The sequence below is a fragment of the Puma concolor genome, unplaced genomic scaffold (assembly GCF_028749965.1).
Source record: "Puma concolor isolate L17-30 unplaced genomic scaffold, mPumCon1.1.hap2 unalloc_scaffold_27, whole genome shotgun sequence".
NCBI classification, from domain to species: domain Eukaryota; kingdom Metazoa; phylum Chordata; class Mammalia; order Carnivora; family Felidae; genus Puma; species Puma concolor.
The window spans coordinates 85,656-112,831 of record NW_028240233.1 but is presented as its reverse complement, the minus strand read 5'-3'; the positions used below and the strand labels follow the sequence as shown (position 1 = coordinate 112,831).

Genomic DNA, 27,176 nt, shown 5'->3' with positions numbered 1-27,176 from the left:
GTAAGTACTCAATAAACATTAACCTCAATTTGTCATTGGTTGTTCTTATCGCCACTGGCAAGACTGCTTAGCCTCTACACACATGGCTATAAAAATGTAAGGAAAGAGAATTACGGAAAGATTCACCAGCATTACCGAAATGGTTATCAATTATAAATGACCCCTCGTCTGTAAGACACATTTTAATGATGGAGTGGACTGGGTGTGGGAATAAAGAAACACCACCCGACAGCAAGAAGCTTGTGTGATAAATTAGAGTTTCCACCAAATCAACACCACGGTCAGGATGAAATCAAGTTCACAGGAGTCTCACCAGGATCAGAGCTGGTCGGCAGGACCCAGAGAGAATAAGAGACATGCACATCAAGTGGGAAAAAGTGCTAGAGATGAGGTTTTGAAGGAAAAGTGAAAGAAAGAGAATTTTCAAAACTTTTGAAGAAAATGCAACCAACATAGGGCTGAAACGGTGACACCGCTCCGGTCCTTCCACTTCTGTCCAGCTCAGGGCAGCGTTTTTCAAAAACTGCCTGTTGAAAAATTCTAGAAGTTTGTGCTTTCATTTAGAAGACAGTCTGGAAACATATACGTATTATACACATACGTATATTGCGCGTACACAGAGGCGTAGGTGTGGAATAAAAGCATGGGCTGGAGAATCGGCATGACCACCCCATAAAGTGCCCCCGCCAAGCGATTCTGAGCCTGCGCTTTTCCTGAGCGCGTGGACTAGCGCGTTGGGGTCCACGGCACCACCTGGCGGTCAGGGGTGCTCATGAAAGTACAGGAGGGGGCCGCATGTGCGAAGAATCATTTCCCCCAAGAGAAGGCCTCATGATAACGACCTCTGACAAATATCACCAAGCACAGATCTGCAGCCGTGTATACACAGACAAGTAGCGCGAGAACTGACATCACGGGGACCCCCAGTAGTAAAATGATGATGACACCGCCTATGGAGCACTCACCCTGTGATTGGCACTGCTCTAAGCGCTTTGCATACCTTAACTCACTTCCTAGCATTCTTATCCCCGTCTTGCAGATGAGGACATCAAGGTCAGAAAGGTTGAGTATCTTGCCCGGGGTCGCAAAGCTGGTTAATGGAAGACTCCAGCAGTCTGGCTCCTGAGTCCACACTCCTAACCACCGGCCCCTAGCTGTGCTTCTCAGCGATCACTGTAATTCAGACCCAACCAACACAAAAGAAGCTATTCAGGCCATCAATCCTCTATTCACAAAGCAAACTGCAGTTTGGTTTCCAGAAAACATTAAGTTAATACATTTCCTTGGAATGTTACATCTTTTGTACTTTATGTTTAACTTGTAGATGATTTTAAAAAACTTTTTTTAACATTTATTTTGATAGAACGCCTGTTCTCTCTCTCTCTCAAAATAAATCAACTTTAAAAAATCCACGTAAACAAATATTTAAGTAATATGACAAAAATAAGCGAACTCTTAACTGCTGATGTGACTCTTCACCCTCAGACACACCCTCTAAGAGCTGGTGTGTGTGGACGTGCGAAGATAACTTCAAGCCCAGCACTCAGAGTGACGGTGCTGGATGTGTGTTTGTGCATCTGTGTGCTCTGTGTTTGCTGGTTCCGCACGCCACTGCCCCGCGCTGGTCTGTACATCCTGACCCTCTTCCCTTGACTTCTCCCACAATGCCCAGGATGACGCTTCCCACACAGGGTGGACGGTCACTGATTCAACGGCCTTAAGCTGGAATTTTCCAATCACAAGACTCACGAAAGATAAAAGCAGGGCACATGACAGACAGAGGGCCGGCGGGCTGGCCTGTGGGAGGAGGAGACACAAGGAAGGGTTCAGACAGGTGAGTGAACTTAAGTCACGCCATGGGCCCAGCCGATAGAGCGGGGATTGCTCCCTTCCAGGATGTTCTACCTAAATTCTTGTTTGATGTTTGAAAGTTCTAGCTAATGTGCTCTGTTGCTCAGAAGCTGCTTCAGCCGTAATTCGCCCCCAGGCATCTGATCTGATTCTCAGCCAGAGAATCCCTATGAGGGAGCCTCCACTTTACAGATGAAGAAACAACCTCACAGAGCCAACGCTTGGCCTGCCGTTACTGGACTTGTGACTGGTAGAACAGGGCTTGAGGCCGGATCCTGCTACAAGCCAGTCCGTACCGGCACCCAATCTGGTGTTCTTCCCACAGCAGCTGGGAAACCTGTAAAGACTTGAATGAACCAAGAAGGTAGGGGCACACAGGAGTAGAAAAGAAGATCCTAGACACTGGCTGAGGGAACATGGGTCTGGCTGAAGGAAGCGCTTAATAAAAGTTTACCATTTTCGGGGCGCCTGGGTGGCTCAGTCAGTTAAGCGTCCGACTCTTGATTTTGGCTCGGGTCATGATCTCACAGTTCCTGGGATCAAGCTCTGCATCACGCTCTGCACTGACAGCAAGGGGCCTGCTTGGGATTCTCTCTCTCCCCCTCTCTCTCCCTGCCCTTCCCCAACTCATGCTCGCTTGCTCTCTCTCTCTCTCTCTCTCTCTCTCTCTCTCAAAACAAATAAATAAACTTGAAAAAAAAGTTTATCATGTTCTACCTATTAGATGAGCAAATATCCAAAAGTTTGATAATACCTTCTGCCTACAAGGCCGAGAGGGCACAGGTACATTCCTGACAGAGTGTAAACAGGCGGTTATCTATGAAAATTGTAGATTCATTTATCCTTTGCCTCAGCAATTCTGTTTCTGGGACTTTACTGAACAGAGATAGTTGCATAGACTTAAAAGATCACATACACACGGTTATTTATAGAAAGAGTGAACTCCAGTGTCCAGTAAATACAGGGCTGGCCAAATAAACTAAGGTAGATTCATACAATGGAAACACATGTCACAGGGGAAAAAAAAAAAAAAACTGAAGAAACTGATATGAAGCTCCAAAACAAAAATTCTGATCTCTTCTGAGACAAGGTATCAAACAGTATATTTATAATAGCTTTGTGGGGATGGGGCAGAGATAAGAAATATAAAAGACATTTAAAGAGTCTTTTCATATCTGTTAGATGCATTTAGAAACATCAGAAAAAGACATGTAAAGGGGGTGCCTGGGTGGCTCGGTCAGTTAAATGTCTGACTTCAGCCTAGCTCATGATCTCACAGTTCGTGAGTTCGAGCCCCACGTTGGGCTCTCTGCTGTCAGCACAGAATCTGCTTCAGATCCTCCGTCCCCCTTTCTCACTGCCCCTCACCTGCTCATTCTCTCAAAAATAAATAAACTTTAAAAAAAAGAAAAAGAAAGATGTAAGGAATTAATAATTATGGTTACAAAGGTGGAAAAGACGTTTCACTGTAGGTAGACTTTTTTTTCTTACCATAAAAATAAATCTATTAAAAAACGAATGTTTCAAAAGGGCCTGAACGAAGAAGGCTCTGCTGTGGTGAGCATGGTTAACATAGAGAGATGGTGACTCACTACGTTGTACACCTGAGACTAATATAACACCGTGCGTCAACAATACTCAAATAGAAAAAAGTTCTTTTAAAGAGATAGCTCTGCCCAGGGTCCCTTCTCTAGTCAAGTTCATTGCTCCCTGTGCTCTTCCTCCACTCACTTGCTTGGCCCCTTTTGTGCACCACCTCCTCCAGGCCTCATTCAGGGTCTGTGTCCTTCAGAGGCCTTCTGGGAGGTCGCAGCGGAGCACCCTGACGCGCTGGGCTTCACTGCGTCTTTTGGAAGTCGTACATCTAACTCCGAACCGTTAGTTTCCGCCCTAGAGGCAATAATATTTTACACGAAGCCTCAGACAAATTAGGTAACTTGTCGAAGATCAGCCAGGGGCAGAGCCGGAGCCTGATTCAGCTCTGAGCCCTCCCTGAATCCATTCTCCTCGCTGCCCCATGTTGCCTCCAGTTATAAGTCCCGGCAACTCCAGTCCCTGAGGAAGAGCCACGGTCCTCTTTTCCTTTATGCCCTTAGAGAGCTCAATGCTCAGTGACAGTCAATCACATGCCATAGGAAGGGAGAGAAAGAGGAAGAGGAGAAGGAAGGAAGGAAGGCAGGGGGAGGAGAAGGAGTGGGGGGAGGACACTCACTCTTGCAGAGACGGGTCTGAGTCATCGGCATTTGCTGTCCCCAGATCGGAGTCGTAGGACATGGGCTCCTCGGAACGATCTGGACTCTTGGAGCCATTCACTTGGAGTGGGCAGCTATCAGAGTTTAGGCTGCAAGACAGCTGGGATGAACTGGCGGTGTCCAGGCTGAGGGAGGAGGCCGTGAGCTTCCGGTTCCGTCGGATCTTATGGCCTGAGTGCTGGACTTCGATGTCCTCCGAGCCTGAGGAATGGGAAATTGAATCCAGAGACTCTTTCCGCTGTAGTTGTGTCCCAGAGGTGGTGAGGGGGTCGAGCTCAGAGAGCGGGCAAAGCCCAGAGAGAGCCAGTGGGGTAAGCGTCCACTCGTTTAAGATGGCGGACTTGTAGGAGAGCTCGAAGGATAAGGACGTCAGTCCCTGCAGGAAGCTGAGGAGGAACTGGCCCTCCTCGGCGTCTCGAAGCAGGGCTGCGGGCTGATAGTACTCGCACAGGCGGGCGGGCTCCTGGAGGAGCAGCTTCAGGTAGCACTCCATCAGGCCGTCATTGAGGGCCAGCCTCAGCCAGGCCCGGCAGCGGCCCACGTCCGTGCTGACAAAGATCAGGTGCTCCAATTCCGAGACGATGTGTCTGCGGGTGGAGAGGACAGGCTTGTTTCAAGAAATGATTTCAGATCACGGAGGATTGTTTTATCCACTGGTGAGCAGGAGCCAGTAATAATGACTGCAAGTATATACAGGCTTGGGAAAAAATCTCAGATAGCAGTGTTCTACAGGGAATTGAGAAATATTTAGCTACAACACCCCACTTTTTCGAGGTTACTGTCATGCAGGATAATTGCCATTTTTGTTACAACTCCCCAGGCGCCCTTGACATCACCTGCTCATCCGGCATACATCTGATGAGCCCCTAAGTGCCAGGTCTTTGGAGCCGTGAAGATACAGGATACAGACATGGTCCTGCCCTCAGTCCAGGTTACTACCTTTCAAGGGCACACGGAGGTGAACCCTGTTGTCAGTAGAGCTGGGGTGGGGGGAAGGCAATCACTTCCAGGTTGCAGTAAGAACAATGCCTTAGGCAAGGCATTGAGGGATTAGGCATAGGGATTAGGGATAGGCAAGGCATTGAGCTGGGCCTTGAGGGATTTCAAGCGGCAAAGATGGAAGGGGAACCTTAGGCACCAAGGACTGACAGCAAAAAGGCACCAAGGGTAGGGAAGCAGCAGCTGTGTAACAGGAGTGGTGAGCACTCCCGTTACAGCACGGGGAGGAGGAGGAGCAGCTGATTGCGTTGCAAAGTCAGGTGATGCAGGGTCTCGAGCATCCAACCGGTGAGGCAAAGTGGGGCAAGGGTCCCCACACCTGGCTGTGCGTCAGAATCACCTGGGAACCTGGTCAGGATACAGATTCTGGGGCCCCAACGAAGTGAATGGGACTCCAGGCTAGCACTGGGGAGCCTGAGAGTTTTTACACCGGGAAATGACTCGACCGCAGTCACGCAGACTTCTGGGTGGGCTGCTCGGGATAAGATCAGGTACCAAACTCAGTTCCCGAACCCTTGGTCTGATGTAAATGCCCTTCCTCTGACCATCACAGTGCCCTGAGCACGTCTCGCCCATAGGAGTGCGTGCTCCACAGGGCTCAGGGAATGAGCTCGGGTTAGCTTAAGCTCAATAAATGTGGACCAGCTGCCTGACCTAAGGACAGACAGAATGAGATAAGGGGGACAATTAGAAAGCCACTGCCACCTGGGAATGAGGTAAGAACCTGAGATAGGGCGGTGGCAGTCAGCAGGAAAAGGAAGATACAGACCGACAAGGCACCTTCAGGCTGCAGGTGGCATTTAATAGCCCTTAGAGGCAACGTGCCAGCAGCTGCTTGCTCCAAAGCCCAGGCAGTTAGGGCCAGGGCCGCAGAGGCAAACGTCCCAGGGTGGATATTCAGATGATCTGGATTCCACTGCTTTAAAAAATGCCACAGCCTCTTAGGATATAATACTTAGCATAGAGATGTTCAAACATTCCAAGGCAGGGTCAGCAAACCTCTTCTGTCAAGGGCCACTTAGTAAAGATTTTAGGCTTTGCAGGCCACACATTCTCTGTTCCAACTACCTAACTTTGCCACGGTGTGGCAAAAAAGCGGCTCCTGCTAAAGGCGACCAGCCAGGGGCCTGAGCAGCCCCAGGCCATTGCCTGTGCGCTGAGGGGCTCTTGAGGCTTGGTCTAACAATAACCCCTATCTCACCCATCTCCATTCTAGAACACAGAGCATCTCTGCTGCCTTCCCATAGAGCTGTAGAGGGAGAGCCCAGGGTCACCCACACTGAAGCTCCTCCCCAAAGCAAAGCCTCCCCTGCTGATCTCACTTGTGGGTGACAGCTTTCAGGAGGGGCCAGAAGACAGGCTGAGGCAGAGGCTTCTGGTGGGCGCTCTTCTTCCTTTTCCCTCCGGCCTCGGCTCGGATGTGCTTGGCATGCAGTCCGTGGATAAATACAGCCTCCAGGGCACTGCACATGGTGCTGGCATCTCCGTCTTCGCTAGTGACCACTGTGTCCGAGGACACGTACTGCTTCTGCAACGCCTTCACAGATCCCACTAGCTTCTTCTTGATGACCTAGTCAGTGTCAGACATAACACAGGCCTTTAGAAGATCCTGCGGTGACCCCTGGAAGGGAAGTGCTTATCACCAAATACACGCACACCCACACACGCCTCACGTCTACCTGTGGGTGTGTATACAGCAAAACTAGCACAAGCTAATCATAGAAAACAAAGATGGGTGCCTGGGTGGCTTAGTCGGTTGAGCGTCCGACTTCGGCTCAGGTCCTGATCTCACGGTTCATGGGTTCGAGCCCCACGTCGGGCTCTGTGCTGCCAGCTCAGAGCCTGGAGCCTGCTTTGGATTCTGTGTCTCCCTCTCTCTCTGCCCCTCCCCCACTTGCACACGCACACACGCGCTCTCTCTCTTTCTCTCAAAAATAGATAAACGTTGGAAAAAAATTTTAAAAAAAGAAAGAAAGAAAACAGAGACAAAGCATAGAGGAGAAAAGGAAAATTATGTACTTATACCCCCCAGAGATAGTTATTTTTTTGCAAAGATAGTTGTATGTTTTTCTTTTGTTTTGCTTTTTAAACCGAACTTCAGTGATTTGATAGCCATAGAAATCTTGTGTTTAAATACCGGCTCCATCATAGTTACAGGTGTGGGAGCCTGGGTGATCCATCTAGGGCAGGGGTGAAGCTTTCCACCTTGTTTAGGGGTCTACGATTCCATGAAGAGGCTACAAGTGCCACTTTAGAACCATAAAAACACCAAGAAAACAGGAGCATGGTCCACATTACGAAAGATCCTAGGGGCACCTGGGTGGCTCAGTCAGTTAAGCATCTGACTCTTGATTTCAGCTCAGGTCGTGATCTCACGGTTTCTGAGTTTGAGCTCCGTATCTGGCTCTGTGCTGACAGTGTGGAGCCTGCTTGAGATTCTCTCTCTCTCTCTCTCTCTCTCTCTCTCTCTCTCCCCCTCTCTGCCCCTCCTCTGCCCCTCCTCTGCTCATGCTCACTCTCCCTTTCATAATAAATAAAATAAACGTTATTTATTTAAAAATATCTTTTTAATGTTTATTTTTGAGAGAGAGAGACAGAGAGAGAGACAGACAAAGTATGAGGGGGGGAGGGGCAGAGAGAGAGGAAGACACAGAATCCGAAGCAGGCTCCAGGCTCTGAGCTGTCAGCACAGAGCCTGATGCAGGGCTCGAACCCACGAGCCGTGAGATCATGACCTGAGCCGAAACAGGACGCTTAACTGACTGAGCCACCCAGGCGCCCCTAAAATAAATAAATAAACTTTAAAAAGAAAGAAAGAAAAAAGGAAAGATCCTTGACCTGGCAGTCAGAGGCAGATGTTAGTCTCAGCTCTGTTGGTCAACAGCTGGGTCACTGCAGACATTTCACTTAACCTCACTGAGCTTAATTTCCTCATCTGTTAAACGGAACGAATACTTCCTGACCTACAGCACAGGAGTTGGGGGGTGGGGGGGGGATTACTCTGAGGGCAGGACTTGCTTTTTTTTTTCATTCTTGCATCCTCAACACTTGGCCTGGTTCCTGACACATGTAAGTATTCCGTTAAGGTCTGTTACATAAATCAATTATAAAATACATATATGTAAAATCCTTTGGAAAGATAAAGACAGTTCTGTCATAATATAAGCATGTCAAAATACCTATGTTTTGGAAAAGGATTGGGAGGGAATACAGAAAACCTGGTTTGAACTGTTAGCTGATAGGATTATGGATAAATATTTTACTGTTTTATTTTTATCTTAGCCCAAACAGTTCATGTTAATGTTCTTAGAAAACTTGAATGTTCTTTTTTTCTTTAAAAAAAAAATTTTTTTTAATGTTTATGTATTTTTGAGACAGAGAGAGACAGAGCATGAACGGGGGAGGGTCAGAGAGAGAGGGAGACACAGAACCCGAAGCAGGCTCCAGGCTCTGAGCTGTCAGCACAGAGCCCGACGCGGGGCTCGAACTCATGGACCGTGAGATCATGACCTGAGCCGAAGTCGGACGCTCAACCGACTGCGCCACCCAGGCGCCCCTGTTCCTTTTTTCTTTATAACAGCTTTAATGAGACACAATTTACATTGCATAAAATTCACTCATTTAAACTATTCAGTTCAGTGATTTTTGGTATATTCACAGAATAGTGAAACTACAGCCACTACCTAATTTTAGGACATTTTCATTCTCTCAAAAAGGAACACTGTGCCCATGAGCAGTCACTCCTCTCTAGTCCCCTCTCCCTCGACCCCTAGCAACTACTAATCTACTTTCTGTCTTTATGGATTTGCCAATTCTGGACATTTTGTGTAAATGAAGTCATACAGTATGCAGTCTTTTGATGTTAGACATCTTTTCATATGACTTATGGGTCATATACTTCTTTCATTGTTTGCTTATTTGACTTGAGAGAGAGAGAGAGAGAGAGAGAGGCAAAGAGAGAGGGGGACAGAGGATTCAAAGTGGGCTAGGTGATGACAGCAAACTCCCAAATCGTGAGATCATGACCTGAGCCAAATGGACGCTCAACCGTCTGAGCCACCCAGGCCACCCTAATGCCTTCTTTTCTTTTCTTTTTTTTTAATGTTTATTTATTTTTGAGAGACAGAGAGAGACAGCATGAGAGGGAGAGGGCAGAGAGAGAGAGAGGGAGACCCAGAATATGAAGCAACCGCCAGGCACTGAGCTGGCAGCACAGAGCCCGATGCGGGGCTCCAACCCATGAGCCGTGAGATCATGACCTGAGCCGAAGTCGGATGCTCAACCGACTGAGCCACCCAGCTGCCCCTTCTTTTAATGTTTACTTATTTTTGAGAGAGAGAGAGAGAGAATGTGCATACGTGTATGTGCCTGTGGGGGAGGGGGCAGAGACAGAGCGGACCGAGGATCCAAAGCAGGCTCTGCTCTGACAGCAGAGCGCCCAATGCAGGGCTTGACCTCACAAACTGTAAGACCATGAGCCGCTTACGATCATGACGCTTAACCGTGTGAGCCACCCAGGCGCCCCATATGTATGACTTCCTTTGAGAAATCCTTGGTCTTTAGGCAGCCCGTATTAAAATCCGTCGTTTTTTATCAATTCCCATTCCATCACCAAGAAGATGTTCTAGAAAGGGCAGGATCTCCTCAGAGCCTGCTTCTGCTATAACTCTTTCTCAACCCGAGGCCTCGCTTTCCAGACAGTACTCATTCATTTCAAAGTGAGGAAAACCAACGACATGGCTGTCCCGTGCCCCCTTCCCCACCCTTGAGCCTCTCCGACTGCCTACCGGGATGGCAGCCCGGGGGTCCAGTCCATTCTCCACCACCGAGAGCATTTCCGCTCACACTGCAGCTCCCTCGGAGAATCACATGACACCTGCAGAGACAGACGGCGGCGGCCAGATGAGCAGGTTCCAGCTCCCCACCCGCAGCCAATTCTCCCCCTCCCCCAGCAGGCAGCGGGTCAGCCCATCTTCCTCAAACTGCAATGCAAAGGCCTCTGAATTCAAAAGTAAAAGCCAAGAGTGGATTTTAAGGAAGGAAACAAGGGAAGAGAAGAAATCTGAGGGCTCGGATCTCAGGAGGTGGGGAATCCTATGTGCCATGGGTGGGTCCACCCTAATCAGGGCATGGAAAGGCCTCTGTATGCCACACCACACGCTGGCACAAAAAAGCAGGGAATGAAGGGCTGATTTGGATACAGAACTAAGGGTGCGAGGGGGATGCTGCCGCTGGAGGTGCCAAGAGCCCACATGGACCAGGAAGCAGGGGCTCACAATTCACATTCGGAGCCTCTGACTCCTGTGCCAGCCCCATGTCTGCCAGCTCGGCGGGGACAAGCACAACCGAAGGAAGTTTCCAAAGGGAGGGCCTCTTGCTACATAGCTGCTTCCCCTCCAGGCACGAGGGTCCAGCTGGAGCAGCACAGGGACACGCCTAAGGGAAACAACACGGGTTCGAATCTCGATTTGCCACTAACCACTTAGGCATGCTAGGTGGGGCACCACGGCAGACGTCTCAAATGGAGGTTATGAATGTGGAAAATGCCCAGCACAGGGCCTGACGGTACTAAGGATAAATGGTGTCTATTACCCCGGTTGGATGTGGCCAAGCCTTACAGGCAAAGGCCACTGTCTGAATGAGTCCGCTCAACTACCTGAAGTCAGTACACAGGTAAATCCCTCAGGGCACTGGCTCCCCCCCACCCCCCGGGGGTGGCTTAGGTCGGGGGTGGGGGGGGCCTCAACCTGAGCCTCGGGGGGGGGGGCTGTTGGCTCGCCTGGACCGCCCCAGCCACTTGGACGGACCAGGATTGGGTAGGCACATTCCCATCTAAACAGATCTCTAGTGACCACACTGCCGAGCATGGAGGGACACCAAAAAACAGGTCATCGCTGTCTCTGTTCTCAAAAACCGATGGCCCAAAGAAGTTATCAAATGGAGGCATGCTGAATGGATTTTGTACTGTTTACACACATTGCTTCATTCATTCCTTGGAACCACCCTAGGCGAGCTCTTTTATTATCCAGATCTAACAGATACGAAATCAAAGCTGACCCAGGTCAAGGAACTTCCCAAGATCCCAGGGCTGATCAGTGGCGGGCTCTACCACCTTCGGCCAGGATGACATCCACCCTTCTGGAAGAGGCAGGTGTGAGCTAGGGCTAAGGGGTGGCTGGGGAGGGGGCAGGGGAGTCTTGGGAGGAGGGCTCTTCGGCCGGGGGCCCAGGTGGCGGGATGCAAGGGAGCATCGGGTTGAGTCTGGCAGGAAAGGTTTACAGGCGAACAGCGAGGCATGGAGAACGGCAGGGTGGCCCTAAATGATGAAAGACGCTCTGATTCACCCCTGGCCTCTGGATCCGGCAGAGGGTGAACAGGACCCAGCGCCGACCTTCCTAAGTAAGGACATGCAAAGGGAGACAGGTGTGTGGAGGACGGGCCCCACGAAACCAGCTCTGGTCAGCGCACAACAGACTGACAGGAGGAACACTAGCCCCTGGCCACAGCCCATCACACTGTCTCTCCCTCCACCACTTTCCCAGCTCCTACCCACCGGGAATCCTCAGGACCCTTTGCTGGAGACCAGCTCCATGCTCTGGCCACCAGGGCACCGGGAGAAGGGGACGTACTACAGAGTCGGTCCTGAAACCGTGCCTGATCCTAGAGGCTGGGTTTCTTCAAGGCTACCCTACGCAGCCCTGCAGGCCAAGTTCAGGCTCTCTGGCTTTGAGACCCTGGCATCCAATCCCCTTTGGTAATTCCGGGGGCCTGCCCTTCTAGACAGAGCCTCAAGCCCTAAAACTGCCCTTCCCTCAGCCGGCCTCAAGGCTTGGGCCTCAGCAATCTGAAGAGGAGGACCATTGAGGCCTCATCAACTAATTAACTGAATATAATATTCACTGGAGGGAGGGAGGCTTATCATTAAGTGGGTGTCCTGGCCAAGTCAGGATCTGCTGAAAAAACAAAGTAAACTGACACTGAGGTCAGAGCAGGGCCAGACAAGAGACAACTGGGACCTAAAACAGTGTCAGGAACGTCACAAAAGGACAACCGTGCAGAGAAACCTAGAAGAATGGCCACTTGACAATTCACAAAACAGAACTGAGACGTGGGGGTCAGGCCAAAGTTCCGGGCACATCTTTCTTTGCAGGAAACCAAAGCTCCCTACATAGGCCTGTCGGTGCTAGAACGCCTCAGGAAGGCAGGCAATGGCTCAGAGGCAGGACCACGACCATCTACGATGTGAGATCTCTGGGCTCTGGGTCTCCTGACTGCTAGGTCAGCACTCCAGCAGGCTCCTTGGGTGGGCCAGACCCCCATCTACCATGCTATGGGACTGGTTTCACTTTCTATCCTCAGAACTGTCTTCACTGACACCAAGAAGCAAACAAAAGAGGGGTGGGTCTTCAGGAGACCCAGAATAAAGAGAGCAAGTAGAGAGTTCAAACATCCCTGATACAGTTGAGCAGAAAAGGTGAGTGCCGTGTGCCTTTAGGAAACTCCTAAGCCACCCTTCGTCTACCTCTGCCCCTCGGTATCGGTTCACTCTGGCACAGGATCTCATTCTCTATCCTCATTTAATTCTTAAAACAATCCTGTGAGAGAAGGATGATTATCCCTCATTCACAGAAGAGAAAACTGAGGCTCAGTAGAAACACGCCTCAGGTGAGGGACAGAATTTTCTCATTCCAAGCTCTGTGCCTTTCGCCAGTTCATACTGTCCCAGGTCCTTGGTTCAAAGAGTTTCAGGCAAACTTATTATTCACAGACTCTTCAGAAGCTCCACCTTATCAAAGAAGGCCTAACACTGACAAGAAACAATCTTGCCCATCAGATCTGTGGCCCCACCTAGCTGACCACAGGTCCTTTCCATGGCAGCCAGGTTTCCGAGCTGTCCCTCCTCAAACGTTCCAACACACAGGAAGGAATTGTTGTGGTTGATTCTCTTCGTGATACTGCCTGGCCTTCTATAAACATCCAATTTCACTTCCTCAGGAGACTAAGGAAGAACGAAAAGAGGAGAAGGACTCAGATGAGACTTACATTAAAAGAAGAAATGGATAACCTGGCTTCACCACTTTCGAAACACTCCGTTCATCAGTAAACAGCAACCTCCTCTTCTGAGAGACTTCCCCGCCATCTGCGACAGCCTCGTCTCTACGGCCTGACTCCGATCCTGCACCTGGCTATGCACGACAACAGGCCGGTGTTTAAGCCCTCCAGCTGCTCTACCAGGTGATGAGTCAGGGTTTTCAGTTGGAAACAAATGACAAAGTTATCTTCTGATTCAGAAAGACAGCGGATACTTCAGACATGTGAGTGCTGAGTAAACAGCACCTCCTTCTACCTGAAGAAAGTTGGATTTCTAGACAAGAGCCCTGTGGGGGGTGGGATGGGTGTGTGTGTTGGGGGTGGGGTGGGGTTGGGCAACAAAGCAACTGAATATCAGCTGGAGGGCAAGCAACTTCTAGCTCGTGATTCCCAGTCCAAAGGCTAGTGGGGGAGGCCAGAAATGTGAAGTCTAGGAACACTGGGTATCTTTCTTTCCTCCCTCCCTCCTTCCATCCAACAACACCCATCTCTCCCATATTCTTGTCCCAGGTCCCTTAAGATTCTGGCAAGGACCAAACTCTGAGTGAATGAAAGCAGGACCTTTGCCTGACTCATTCACCATTGTATTTCTAATGCTTCAAACAGTGCACGGCACAGGGTGGTGCTCAAGAAATACTTGCTGAATGAACAGATGAGTAAAATAAAAAGGCTCAGACCGTTGCAGACCGTAAGAGGTTGAGGTATACAACTTTTCAGTGGTGGGGTCACTGTGGAACTCCTTCCATTACACCAAGCTGCCAACAGGCTGAAACCCTTCAGAGATCACACCTTCACGGAAGGGGACATTGAAGGTCAAAGGCCATCCGATTCTCGAAGGCGTGAGACTACAAATGCAAGCAAAGACAATGGGTCTTCTTTGGGGTCCTTTACAATGGCTGTCAAATGGCCAATCCTTCGGAGTTTGGTCACCAGAACTTAGAGGGGAGGTGCACCCCCAAATCCCAGGAGATTATAAATGTTAACAATGGAGCCTGGGTGCCTCAAGAATGTCTAGCTACTCTGAGATAACTTGACTCTCTGTGTTCATGGGTAATCAAAATGGTCAAAACTCAATGCTCCAGCACCTGCCAAAAGAGGAAGCAATTCAACAGCCTCCACGGAGGCCTCGGCGTCCCCAGGATCCACTCATCTCTACTCTTCACAACATGTAACGTCACCTCTGGCACATTCGGTAGCGGGACTAATCTACAACCAGTTCTGGCCAGGAGGGGCACTGGGTGAGGGTCCTTTCTAAGCGGCAGGGCAATACACATGGACATGATTCTGTGACCACAGCCAACCCCACACAGTGGAACCCCTGGAGTTTCTCCAGATCATCACCCAAAAGGAAGTGATAAGCTCCCACTGCCCCAGCTGAATGAGTAGCTGTCCCTCACCTTCCAGGTATTTGGATGATACCTACCATTCCAGCAGCCAACGCGAGTGATGTAATATGGATGCCAGGAACACAATCCTTAAGGACAGCTACAGGGGACCTGACATCCAGGAAAAGCACTTGACCCACGGGAGAAGGATCTCTACTCCTCCACACTTACTTACCATCTGAGGCCCTGCATCAATTGAGGTGTTCGGCAAGTGCCTGGCTCTGAGAAAGCAGGTGGGGTCGGCAGGGGACTGCACTAGGTTCTCAGATCAAATGGGGACCACATCAAGGGAAGAATGGGCGCAGAGTTGGGATGAAGAGTTGAAACGGGGATAGGAAGACGTCAGTCTAACAAGATTGGGTAGGGGTGGTGGGAACTAGGGCAGCAAGAGTTGGGGGGTGGTTTAGCAAAGACTCAGGAATGAAGTGTCCTCAGGCTGGCTGGGGATGGAAAGAAAGTACGGGGTGGGCTTGGAAGTTAGGGGTTGAGTGGGCGAGGACAAGAAGATACATACAAGACTTGAGATAGGGCTGAGATCAGAGTTATCAAGAAGAGGGGGGTAAGCGCAATAGGGCATCTACTGTGGTGGTAGGTATTAAATGAGTGGGGGGAGGTGGGTGTTTTGGCTGAGCAGACCTTGGGGGGCTGAGCAGGGGGGCTGGGATAAGAAAGCTGAGCCTGAAAAGGGGTAAGCCAGAAAGACGGGGAGGGGGGAGGGGGGGTTCGAGGAGGTCTGCGTGGAGCACTGGGATCGCCAAAGGGGTTGAGGGGTGAGAATGAGATGCGTCAGAGGGAGGCGGAGGGAAGTGGCTGTCCTAGGGGTTGGAAGTGGGCTGCCGTGGGGTCGAGTGTGGCTGCACTTACGCAAGACCAGTGGTGAAGGGGTGAGGGTAAGGGCTGGGCTCGGGTCACGGGTGAAGAAGAGGAAGGGGACGGGTCAGCACTGGCTGTTTGGGCTGAAGGCTCGGGTCCGAGTGGGGTAGGGTGCGGGGCTCAGGCGGGGAAGGGAAAAGGCTCTGAAGCAGGACAGTTTCAAAGCAACCAAGGGTTTGCGATCACGGACAGGGCTGGTGACCCATCGCCCGTTCTCGTCTCGGCCCCGCCGTCCCTTCTCACCCTCCTCGCCCTCTGACCCCTAACTCACCAGAGGGAGCGGGGACGGGGCGCGGGGCACTCCTGGCCACGGCAGCCCCTAAGCCTCCGACCAGGCGCTGCGGCCTCCCGGCCAGCGACAACAGGAAACGGCGCTCGCGGCGCCGGACGCCATCACGTTGGTTCGGCGTCCGGCCCCGCCCCCGGACCGCGGAGCCAATCGCAGGGCCGGCGGAGCCTCGGGGCGGGGCCACCGCTCGGGAAAGCCCAAGTCACCAGCCCCGGAGCAGGTGAGTGATCTGGGAGGCTGGGGACTCTGCGACCCGAGATGCGCACGAAGAGGCGAGGCCACCGGGGTAGCCCACCAGTGTCGGGCGGAACGTGTCCTACTGCCCGCCCCCAGAAGTGTCTGCGTCTCACTAGATCCCGGCCGCCTTCTGGGTTCATGACCTTGCCTGGGCACAGCACTATCTACCATTGAGGCTGTCTGTTGGCCTCCTGCCCGGAAGGTTCCCACTTGTAAAATCGGACCAATAACGTCTACCCTAGTTTTGCCTCCCTGAGGGCATCAGTGCAGTAGGTGCTTCCCGCCTGGTGGTTCTCAGGAAAAGCATACAGGTTTTGATCACCGCTGTCACCAAGGGAGCACCTTTAGGTACCCGTCAGCCCCCAGGCATGAAGCTTAAGGTTCTGGTTATTCTCATCTAGCCAGCAAGTTGTTTGTTTCCTTTACTTGGTAGAGTTGATATTTCTCTTTCACATGGACTCGGAACAGAAGGTCAAGAGTGTGTGTTGGTGGGGGTGGGGAGAGATGTCTTGTGCTTTGGACACTTCATACCTGCAGGCTTAGGTCAAATGGGATCTTAGGGCCTGAGTGTGGGGTGAGTAGTGGGGTGGAGAGGTACTGCTATCTGCAGGTTCAGGGGGACTTTGGGGGTGTCTACAGGGCTGGTCTGGGAACGGGACAGTTCTTGGAAGAAAGCTCCACTGATCTGGGCCAGGCTCTCCATCAGCCTTTCTGGGAAGGGGAGAAGAAGGGGTCCCAGTGCCTGTTTCCATTTATAAAACCAGCTGTTGAAGATGTGGCACCTGAGTGTGTGCGGGTTGCCCCTTCAATAATTCTCTCTCTAGGAGCGAGAACCACCTCTCCTCGATTTTAGACTAGATGAATCTGAGTACATTTAGTATGGTTAACAGTTGAACAGAAAGTTAGAAATAAGGACACGGAGGGATGCCGGGGTGGCTCGGTCGGTTAAGTGTCTGACTTCGGCTCAGGTCACAATCTCACAGTTGTGAGTTCCAGCCCTGCATTGGGCTCTGCGCTGACCGTGCAGAGCCTGCTTGGGATTCTCTCTCTCTCTCTCTCTCTCTCTCTCTCTGCCCCTCCCTCGCATGTGCTCTCCCTCTCAAAAGTAAATAAACATTAAAAATAAATAAATAAGGACACAGAAGCAAAGCATTATCTTAGCATTAAACAACTTGGAAAGTAAGGAATTTACTAGGAAATCCAGCTTCCTGGGCAAAAGGATAGTGTTTCTGGTTATAATTATAGCACATCAAGAGCATCAGTGTCTTGATACAAGCATGCCCTCCCCCAGATGGAGCCAGCAACATTCCTCAGTTCTTCCAATGAATTTGTACGCAGCCGCTGTCTGCAAAAGCTGTGGGAACCCCGCATGGTAATCTCTTGTCTATCTTTTCAGGAGCCCCCGTCTCCTGGTCTTCTCTTACTTCTCAGGCCTCTCGGCCCCTCTGCAAAGTCGACGGGCTTGTCTTCCTCTCTCCATCTTACTCTGGCGCACGTTTCCACCATTCATGGGCCACGAGTCCACCAGGTAGTCTGAGGCCGGAAAAAAAAAAAAATCTCCCATTACCCTGTTATTTGAGCAATAATAAAGGTACATGCAAAGTGCCATGGTGCCAGAGAAGAGGCCTGGAAGGTTATCCTGGCGGAAGCACCTTTTATCTGAGCCTTCCGGGTGGACACAGGAAAGGGCGATGCCGATGCCGGCGAAGAGACTGGTAGAGAAACGGCTGGTGGGTAGGAATGCAGACTGAGCTCAGGGGAGGGTGCACGGAGAGGTGGAGAGGAAGCTAGGAAGTAAGGCCAGAGTAAGAGGAGGGGGATCAGAATGGAAGGGGGAGATAAAGACAGATTGGGCAATGGGGAAAGGGAGGAGGCACAGACAGAGCTGGAGGCCAGCGCAGGAAGGGCTCAGACGCTCACAAAGGCACTGGTCTGTCAGAGTCAAGCACTAGGCATAGTCATTCAAAGCCAGGCAGGAGAACTGCAGGCATCTGAACTTCTTGGGGGTCTAAGGTGTCGATTCCTGAACCCCGCCCCTGCCCTGGAGAGTCACTCTGGGATGAGGCCCAAGCATTTAGCCTTGGCCCAGACCTTTTCTGTCTCTTGCCCTCCCACCCGTGGATCTGAAGGGTGAGAAAATGTGAGGATCTCTCTTTAACCTAGGAGCTGAAGGGCAAGGGATTTAACAGGTGTGGAAAACAGAGGCTCCTAGTTGCCAGATAGGAATTTTGATTTATCCTTAGCAACCACCCTGAAGGTAAGCACCATTGTTATGCCCATGGCATAGATGATAAAACAGGCTTAAGAGAGGTTAAGGAACTTGGGGGCCCAAGGCCATACAACTCATAATTACTACGGGTGGGATCCTCACCCAGCTCTGATTCTAGCTGGAGAACTAGCATAATTCAGTGGCCGAGCAAGTGGGCTTTGGAGCCAGGAATGCTTAGGTTTGAATACCGGCTCTACCCCATACCGTTTTCTAGGCCTTCCCTAAGACAGCGCGGGGCCCAGCACAACCCAGCAAGTGTGGGCCTGAGACCACTGCCACAGTCAGTGGTTTTCATAGGCCCCTCGAGATGGCACCAGAGATAGAAACTTCTAAGTTTGATTGGTGGTTAGAAAAGAGAAGTAAATCACAACACTCTGAGGCCCCTTCGCCTCAGGCAGAGGGGCCAGAGTGTGTGACTTCCGGGAAGTTCCCCAAACTATCTGAGCCTCAGTTCCTCATCTGTAAATTGGGGAAAATATCAGTTGCCGTGAGGATTAAAGAAGATAATATCCTCAGGACGGTTTCTGGTCTGAAGTAAGCACTTGAGGATAACTAGCTATATTATTATTATTATTATTATTATTATTATTATTATTATTATTACAGTTTTGGCTAATTTGTACCTACCCAGTCCAGTCAGATCTCCGTTTTCTAACTGGTCTTTGAGCACTGGAGTGAGAGCCTCTCTTGTTGGAACCCCAGATGTATCCTTACTTGGTCTCTGACCGAAATCATCTAAGTAGGACTAATGCCACCATTTCTTTTGAAACCGGAATAGGTAATGTTCTCATGGCTTCTGTTGCAGGAAGCTGGTTCCTCCCACTCTACTTGAAGAAATGGATTTAAAGGGTTCGTAAAAATGATTTGTCAATTCTATCTCAATGAAGTTGGACACAAATACAGCTTTGAGGTGCAGTTGACAAAAGAATGGACTCTGTAAGCCTCCCAAATGTTATCACACGTAGTTTACAGTTCAAATAGTACGAAATGAAATGGTGAGGAAACAGAATGACCCGCAGCAGCCTCTTGCCTCGACCATCCCCACCCTCCTGGGCCAGCTCACCAGTCCTCGGTCCTCCTTACCTCTCGCTGGGTCTTCGGGTGCTTATCTCCACCTGTCTTGTGTTTCTAGCTCTTAATTCTTCCATTTAAAAGATTTAAAAAAAAAATTTTTTTTTTGAAAGAGAGAGAAGGAGAGAGAGAATCCCAAGCAGGCTCTGCACCGTCAACACAAAGCCCGATGCGGGGCTCGAACCCAAGAACCGTGAAATCGTGACCTGAGCTGACGTCAGACGCTCAACCGACTGAGCCACCCAGGTGCTCTGATTCATGCATTTTAGACACTGTCTGTGGACGTCCTGGCAACACAGGCAAGGAGTTAGGTCTTTAACACCCCCCACCCATTCCATTCTTGGGGTTTACTTTTGTCACTCTTGCCCCACGAGTGACAGTGGTTGCAGAATTGTGACTAGGCAAGTATTGTTCACCGCAGAGCTTACTCATGTAGTCCGATGGCACTCGTTTCTGTCCCCCGACCCCCCGGGGTTTAATTTCTTCTCCTTCTCTTTCTGTGCTGCCCGCCACGATCACTCCTCCACTCCGCTCCAGTGCTCTGGCATGACAGTTAGTGCCATTCCCCTCGGCTACCTCCTTGACCTGTCCTACGCTGCTGTCCTGGAACCTTCCTTCGCTGCTTCCTGGGCTGGGCTTTTCCTGGCTCCCTTCTCTTCTTGCTTTCTTCACTCTCTCTCTTAATCTGCAGTTAAGAATCCCTTTCTAATATTAAAAAATAGAATGGTCTTTGGACCTGCTCGTGATCGTAGGTATCCTTTCGATATCTATTAATTGGGACAAAAAATACAGAAAGACCAAAAGTTACTATGAAGGCACTCCTGCTCTTAAGTGAATTTGTGTTTTACTCGCAATAGCATCTATGAACGTGTGAAAGCCTGTTCAAAGTTTAGGCTTAGGGTTAGTTCAATCTAGCCTCAATGTCTGGTCTTCCATTTGTCACCTCACCCCCTCAACTTGCCGTGAGACAACCCCTCTCTTGACTTTCTATTCAGTTCCTGTGCCCTAGCAGAGACTTAAGTACTGGTTTAAGGCCCACCTTGCAGGTGCACGTGGCCATGGCTGGCCAATCAGGGTCTCCTCCTACCAGATACAGGGTCCAAGCAGACCAATCAGAGGCTTTTTGAAGACTGGCTTTCCTTTATGAGGCTTGCTCAACCTCAGTGGAGAGTTGGAGTTACTAACGACTATCTTTGCAGTCTTGGGGCATGCATCCTGAAGCCTGAAGCCATCATGGAGGAAAGCACAACTGAGGGACAGCTGCGGAGAGAATGACGTTTGAGCGCTAGATGCGGCCAGCTTTAAGATCTTAGGCTTCCCGGTTATGTGAGCCGATACACTGTATGACATTTTTGGTTTAAGCATATTTTAGTTGGATTTCTTTCACTTGGAGCATAAAGAGCGGCGACTGATACATTGTCTTTGCGAACTTGGGCAGGTTATACAAGCGGTGTGTACAGACTTGGACCGTGACAACGCAGCTCCCATTAGGTCCCCTGTGGCTGCCCTGTTATCAGCCTGAGCCTGAGACAGCTTGACGTGGAATAGTCCGTTTTAGGGTCTGGAGGAAACGACTTACCATGAGTCACTGCCCTAAAATATACTTTCTACCCACATGCCCGGTGCCTGGAATTCTGTGGTGATGGTGGCATTCCTTAGCGTCAACCATGGCTCTCTTCAAGCGGTTCTCCTTTGGAGTGTGGAGTCTGCGATATTAAACTTGTAGAAGTCCTTTCTTCTGGAGGTCCCTCTGGGAGGCAGTGGATCCAGGATGCGGTGTAGACAGACCTAGGTACACATCTCAGTTCCCAATGGCACGGTCCCTTTGCAGCTTTGGGGGCAAACACATAGCACTGTGTGCTGACCTTTAGGAGGTCAGTCTGTATTACATAAGGAATCCTATGCAGAGAGTGAAGAAATGGTCTCAGATTCACCCAGTAATATCCCCGAGTCAGCCCTGAGGGCAGGGTCTGGCACTAGGCGTTGGGAAGAGGAAGGAGATGTGATTCTTGTCTTGTCAGGGCTCCTGACCTAACAGAGAACTGCGGTTGAGTCTTCACATGGACGGACGCTATCTTTCACTCCGCGCCATTCGTAGGTGACGCCTAGAAGAGCAGGGCCACCGTGTCGTAGCCTCTAACCCACGACTCTGTCACATTCTGGGAGAGAGAATTATGGGCCCTCCCCGCAACCCCGCTCCTGCTGTGTCTCCTCGTGGCCACAGTGTACTTTCCCATCCCTGGCTTGGGGCTTGGGGCTGGTTCCGTGCTTAGGCTCGAAGAGGCTCCGTGCTTAGGCTCGAAGAGAGCAAGAGTGCTTGCTCTCTTCCGCTTCTCTTGGGTAGCCGCTGCCTCTTCAGCCTGGGTCCCGGCAGCAACGCAGGGAGACAGGACCAGCAGTGAGAAGCCGCGCCGATCCAGCCAGCAGGGCATTAAAGTACAGCGGTAACGGCCAACCTGTGAGAATCGGTTTCCCAGCCTCCTGAGTTTTGAGGATGGTTTATTAGTTAGCACTGTTGTGGCAAAAGATAACAGATACATGGACTCCCTCCGTTATCAGGTTACGTACAGGTTCAGCTGCTGCAGTAGAGACCCGACACAACAGTGGGTTAAGTGAATTTTTTTTAATTCTTTTTTTTTTAATCCTTTTTTTCGGGGGGGGGGGAGTGCAGGCGGGGGAGGGGCAGAGAGAGTGGGGCAGAGGATCCAAAGCGGGCTCTGCGCTGACAGGCTGACAGCACAGAACCCGACGTGGGACTCAAACTCACGAACCGCGAGATCATGACCTGAGCTGAAGTTGGATGCTTAACCGACTGAGCCACCCAGGCGCCCTTTAATTCTTTTTGGTTTTAAGTGTTTATTTCTTTTTGAGATAGAGACAGAGATTGAGTGGGGGAAGGGCAGAGAGAGAGGGAGACACAGAGTCCGAAGCGGGCTCCAGGCTCTGAGCTGTCAGCACAGAGCCCGATGTGGGGCTTGAACCCACAAACGGTGAGATCCTGACCTGAGCTGAAGTCGGACACCTAACCGACTGAGCCATCCAGGCGCCCCAACAGTGGGTTAAATTAAAAAACAGCTTGGGGCGCCTGGGTGGCGCAGTCGGTTAAGCGTCCGACTTCAGCCAGGTCACGATCTCGCGGTCCGTGAGTTCGAGCCCCGCGTCGGGCTCTGGGCTGATGGCTCAGAGCCTGGAGCCTGGAGCCTGTTTCCGATTCTGTGTCTCCCTCTCTCTCTGCCCCTCCCCCGTTCATGCTCTGTCTCTCTCTGTCCCAAAAATAAATAAACGTTGAAAAAAAAAAAAACAAAAAAAAAACAGCTTCTTGGGGGCACCCGGGTGGCTCAGTCGGTCAGGTGTCTGACTTCGGCTCAGGTCATGATCTTGCCGTTCATGGGTTCGAGCCCTGGGTCGGGCTGTGTGCGGACGGCTCGGAGCCTGGAGCCTGCTTCACATTCTGTGTCTCCCTCTCTCTCTGCCCCTCCCCCGCTCATGCTCTGTCTCTGTCTCTCAAAAATGAGTCAACATTGAAAAGAAATTTTTTTAAGAAGCAGCTTCTTGATCTCTCATATGATAATCCGGTTAAGTACTGGATCTGGGGCTGGTTCGGTGGCTCTTATGTCAGGGAGCCAGGCTCCTTCTGTTTTCCTGCTCTACCACCCTGGGGTGTAGCCCTCATCCAGATGAGGCCTTTGTACTGTTGAAATCTTCATTTCCTCCACAGGGTGGCGCCAGACCGCTCTCTGCCACTGCCCTGGAACACAGGCAGCCTAAGCACCATTCCTGCCTCTGCTTCGGGCCTCGGGACTTTTCTTCTTCTTGAATGAGTGTGCTCCCGCCCCCCAGCTGGTGCTCCACGCCATCCCCCAGGTCTCAACAACATACCCCCACCAGGACCACAGGAGCCAGAGCTGGTCGTGCCTGGTGCTCCTCAGGACTGAGAGGCCCTGACCTCCGTGGGGGCAGGAGCCCGCCAGCATGACCAGTCGGGACTCCCAGGTTAAGAATCCAGTGGAGCCTCCTGGTCATCCTCAATCTGCTCTGCCCTTCGTCTCCCGCTCGCAGATCCCTGCTGACCTCCAGCCCTGAAGAAGCCGGAGAACCTCTGCTTCCCCCACCTCCCCGTCCGCCTTGTCCTACTTCAGTAGTTTGGTGAGCATAAAAAGGCCTGTCAAAGTGGTCCCTCTGTTTGGGGGATGGGCTCAGGAGGGGTGGGCATGTGGGTTCGGAGGGTGACAGATTCTTTCTCCAAATGCTCGCCAGGCTCCTCCGAGCCCTCTTCTTGATTCAACCTTGCTTGGCCTGTGAAGACTTGAACAACCACGGGCATGGTTGCTGGCAGCTCGTGGCCGCATCCCTAGTAGGACTCTAGCCTCCCTTAAAGTGCCTGCCTGCAAAACTCCCGGCTGTCTAAAGGATTGGCTGCTTAGTCCAGCCGACGCCTGAAGATCGGGCCCCTGTCTCCCAGCTTCTGTGAGAGGGCAGGAGCTTAACTCTGAGAAGTGTCAGCAAAGCCAGATGGGTCTCCTATGGGCCAGCGTCCCTTCCTGCTTTTTGTCATCTTTCACTTCTGATTATAGAGCCCCCACTCATTCCCTTCCCTAGTCCCTCATTCTCCCTGTGAAATACCCCATCACCTCTGTAATACTCCCAGTTGGGTGCCTGCTCACGATGAACCCTTTCCCCTACGGCACTGCAATACTATGTTACTGACTGAACTCTGTCTGGATTACTTTAAGTAGTGTCTGCTTTTGTTTATCTTCATCAGGGGAGGTGTGCGGGATCAGCCTTTTAATTTTTTTTTTTTAATATTTTGTTTTGAGAGAGAGGCAGGGTGCAAGCAGGGGGGTGGGGGAGGGCCAGAGAGCGAGGAAGACACAGACTCCAAAGCGGGCTCCAGGCTCCGAGCTGTCAGCACAGAGCCCGACGTGGGGCTCAAACCCAAGAACCGTGAGATCATGACCTGAGCCGAAGTCGGTCGCTCAACTGACTGAACCAGCCAGGTGCCCCAACAGCCTTTGAAATTAAATTATTTTCAGGATCAGCTTTTTAAGTAAGCATCCCAGGGATGTTTGCGTATAGAGGTCCAAAGGCTATATTTTGAGAAATCATGTTTCCCTGTGGAGATCTTTTCTCTGGCAGCCCTTTTGAATGGGGGCTATGTTTTCTCAGATACCGCATTGCCAATAGTCCATCCAGCTTTAATTCCAGTGAGAACGTTCCAGAGATGAAACTAAGAATCAACTCCAGGCGCTTCTCCAGTCACCTCTGGGGATGAGTGTATGTCGTCAGCATCCAGCACCTCACCTGCTGCCCAGCTAGAATGACACCTTTCAGGGTTTCTGACTTAGAAACACGACCACCAGGTTACTCCATGTGGACACCACCCCCCTTTTACAAAGCCTTTGAACACCCACCCATCAGGAGGGGTTTGCTGGATAATGTTGGTTGGCTCTTGACACCCATTTCTAGCCCCTTCTTTGCAGGTCCTGGAAACCCACGAACCATAGTTCACAGATTCCCTCGGCAACAGAATTCTGCCAATAAAGCGTACCTGTGTGAGATTTAGAAGGCGGGAAGGAGGCGGAAGCCATGCTTTTCTCCTCTGCAGCAGCAGACATGCAGGCTGAATGTTGGAGTCCATACTCCCCACCAGTCAGGCTTGGGGCCATGGGGCTGTAGTGACCCCAGCAGTGGCTTCCCGAAGTTTCCTGACTGAGTGGCAGCAGCAACTTTGAATCTATGGAAAGCAACTGTGGTAAAGTAACCTGAGAGCTAGTGGTGCGATTCCCCCCTGGCCCTGACCTTCACCACCGCGAGCCCCACCAGTGGTGAGCACCAATTGCTTGTATAACCTTTGCGTGTGTGTGTGTTTGAAATATCTAGAATGGTTTGTTTTCCTGGCTATGGTAGTTTTAAAATATGTTCACAAAACTGAGGGTTGACGGGGGGTGGGAGGGAGGGGAGGGTGGGTGATGGGTATCGAGGAGGGCACCTTTTGGGATGAGCACTGGGTGTTGTATGGAAACCAATTTGACAATAAATTTCATATATTGAAAAAATATAAAGATCTACTGAATGAGTGCTGGAAAAAAATAAAAAATAAAATATGTTCACAAATTCTTTGACTCTTCTCTTTATTTTAATTTTTTTTTAACGTTTATTTATTTTTGAGACAGAGACAGAGCATGAACGGGGGAGGGGCAGAGAGAGAGGGAGACACAGAATCCGAAGCAGGCTCCAGGCTCTGAGCCATCAGCCCAGAGCCTGACGCAGGGCTCGAACTCATGGACCGCGAGATCGTGACCTGAGTTGAAGCCAGACGCTTAACCAACTGAGCCACCCAGGCACCCCGACTCTTCTCTCTTTAAAAGGTGGGGTCTAAATTCCCACCCCTTGAATGGGAACTGGATTTAGTGACTAAGTCACTGCTAAATGCTGCTCTGTGCCGTCTGAGGTGAGGTCATAGGAAGGCTACCTTCTGTCATTTCTGTCTCTCTTTCTCAGCTCACTCACTCTGGAGGTACCCAGCCATCATGCTGTGAGGACATTCAGTCAAACAGCATGTGGGCAGGCTCATATGGCAAGGATCTGAGGCCTCCCTCCAACCCCCTTGACAGCCATGTTAAGTGAGTGAACCACCTTGGAAGTGGACCCTTCCGACTCAGTCAAGCCTTCAGGTGACTGCAGCCCTGTGGTATCTTGAGAATCTCACCAAAGACCCAGGGGCAGAAGTGCCCAAGCTATTCCCAAAAATTTGACTCAAAACTTTTGAGGAATGGGGAGCCTGGGTGGCTCAGTTGGTTGAGCGTCTGTCTGACTTTGGCTCAGGTCATGGTCTCACCATTCATGGCTTCGGGCCCCGCATTGGGCTCTGTGCTGACAGCTCAGAGCCTGGAGCCTGCTTCAGATCCTATGTCTCCCTCTCTGCCCCTCCCCTGCTTGTACTCTCTCTCTTGTTCTCTCTTCAAAATAAACATTAAAAAAGATGTTTTTTGAGGAATAAATGCTTATTGTTGTTTTAAAAAAATTTTTTTAAATGTTTATTTTGGAGAGAGCAAGAGACAGAGACATAGAGTGCGAGTGGAGGAGTGGCAGAGAGGGTCATAATCTCGTGGTTCATGGGTTCGAGCCCCGCATCGGGCTCTGTGCTGACAGCTCAGAGCCTGGAGCCTGCTTCACATTCTGTGTCTCCCTCTCTCTCTGCCCGCACGCTCTCTCTCTCTTTCTCTCAAAAATAAACATTAAAAAAATTAAAAGAGGGGCGCCTGGGTGGCGCAGTCGGTTGGGCGTCCGACTTCAGCCAGGTCACGATCTCGTGGTCCGTGAGTTCGAGCCCTGCGTCGGGCTCTGGGCTGATGGCTCAGAGCCTGGAGTCTGTTTCCGATTCTGTGTCTCCCTCTCTCTGCCCCTCCCCCGTTCATGCTCTGTCTCTCTCTGTCCCAAAAATAAACGTTGAAAAAAAAAATTAAAAAAAAAATTAAAAGAAATATGGCAGGGTGGCATTTGAGACTAATAAGTATTGTGCAAATTTGAGGTAGTGTTATAGAAACAACATTTTCTAAGCTTCACTCTATGAACCACATTTGCGCTAATGGAAATATTCCAAAATAGGAGAATGGAGTTGCCTGGAATCCCGGCCCACACTTTGGGAAGCCCAACTATGCACAGATGGGTCTTCTTGGTTTCTCGTCAGCTCTGTCTCTGTGTCCACCTCTCTTATTCAAAAAGTCACCACCAGCCCCCGCTCCACCCAGCTCATTAAGGAGTTTGGGCTGGCATGAGGAATTTCTGCCCTTGTGACCTAAGAGTGACTACAGGGCCTGGTACTGCGCCTGGCTCAAAGCAGGTGCTCAACAAACAGT

At 50.7% G+C, this 27,176-nt stretch overlaps 2 long non-coding RNA genes and 1 pseudogene across 14 annotated transcripts; 1 reads left to right on the top strand and 2 right to left on the bottom strand.

The window, feature by feature from the left end:
* Positions 1-15,846, bottom strand: part of LOC147571439 (pleckstrin homology domain-containing family M member 1-like) — a 57,001-nt pseudogene extending 41,155 nt beyond the window's left edge.
* On the top strand, positions 14,467-25,263 carry LOC147571437 (uncharacterized). Of its 13 annotated transcripts, none has more exons than XR_015247393.1 (7): positions 15,862-15,960; positions 19,052-19,095; positions 19,431-19,563; positions 20,517-20,658; positions 20,756-21,109; positions 23,036-23,463; positions 23,575-24,049. It is a non-coding gene; the product is annotated as an uncharacterized LOC147571437 (long non-coding RNA). The 13 variants fall into 13 exon arrangements; XR_015247398.1 differs by adding an exon at positions 21,339-21,411 and having other exon boundaries at positions 20,517-21,109; XR_015247397.1 differs by adding an exon at positions 21,339-21,415 and having other exon boundaries at positions 20,517-21,109.
* On the bottom strand, positions 17,130-20,520 carry LOC147571438 (uncharacterized). Its single transcript, XR_015247402.1, has 2 exons — positions 20,357-20,520; positions 17,130-17,510 (listed from the first exon to the last, which is right to left on the bottom strand). It is a non-coding gene; the product is annotated as an uncharacterized LOC147571438 (long non-coding RNA).
* Positions 25,264-27,176: the final 1,913 nt, after the last annotated feature.